The sequence below is a fragment of the Tupaia chinensis genome, unplaced genomic scaffold (genome assembly GCF_000334495.1).
Source record: "Tupaia chinensis unplaced genomic scaffold, TupChi_1.0 Scaffold000161_1, whole genome shotgun sequence".
In the NCBI taxonomy this organism is placed as follows: Eukaryota; Metazoa; Chordata; class Mammalia; order Scandentia; family Tupaiidae; genus Tupaia; species Tupaia belangeri.
The window spans coordinates 3,102,374-3,103,589 of NW_006159632.1; positions in this window are offsets into that span (position 1 = coordinate 3,102,374).

Genomic DNA, 1,216 nt, shown 5'->3' on the forward strand with positions numbered 1-1,216 from the left:
GCTGAACTTTGTGCCGGGGCTCTGGATGACGTCTGGAAGCGCTGACCCCACACAGTTCTGTGTCCCCTGGGCAGGTACTCCCCCTCCATCCCACAGCCGAGCTCTCTCCCTCACTTAGACTTTCCCATAGTGCCAGAGCCCCGCAAACTGGCCTCAGGCGGCTTTCCTAAGTGTCCTCGCACATACCCACTCTCCCCTCTGGATGAACACCACACCCGAGGCCCCTAATGAGTACCTCCTGGTGTTCGTGTTTTTAGGGTAATTTTTTGCCCCCTAGAGTGTGCACTCTTGGGAGGAAGGCTGTGTCTCTTGGCTCTTTGTATCCTCTGTAACCGCAGTCTCCAGGCACCAGGGTCCAGTCTTGTGGGAAACCATTTTCCCACAGAGCAGGGTAGGTTGGGCAGTGGGGGTGTGTTGGTAGGGGAGGAAAGATTTAGGGAAGAATAAAATGTATTATATTGATTGTGTTATTTATTTCTATTATTATTATTTCATGATCTATAATGAAATAATTCCACAGCTCACCATCATGCAGAATCACTGGGTGCCCTGAGTGTGTTTTCCTGTTCAGAAGGTCCTATCAGGGGCTCTTAAGAGAATGTAGTGCCGAGGCTGATGGGCCGAGAGTCTGGGCTCAGGAGGACCTGAGTGGTGGGGAGTGGCTGTAAATACAGATGATGGGACGGGAGGTGGGGCTCAGGCAGATCTGAGTGCTGGGGAGTGGCTGTAAATACAGATGATGGATCAGGAGGCGGGGCTCAGGCAGATCTGAGTGCTGGGGAGTGGCTGTAAATACAGATGATGGATCAGGAGGCGGGGCTCAGGCAGATCTGAGTGCTGGGGAGTGGCTGTAAATACAGATTATGAAACAGAGGCGGGGCTCAGGCAGACCTGAGTGCTGGGGAGTGGCTGTAAATACAGATTATGAAACAGAGGCGGGGCTCAGGCAGACCTGAGTGCTGGGGAGTGGCTGTAAATACAGATGGGATGGGAGGCGGGACTCAGGCGGACCTGAGTGATGGGGAGTGACTGTAAATACTTCCTAAGAGGCCACGGCCTCAGGATGGGCCCCCTGCTCTGCGGCTTTCAACATGGCTCTGTCATATGGTGTGTGTACACTAAATAGCCTGGATTGTCCAACTAGCAATAACCATAGCCATTACACTTTTCTCTGCTGGCCACATGGTGTGTGGGGAAGGCTTTTAGGGCCCAGGCA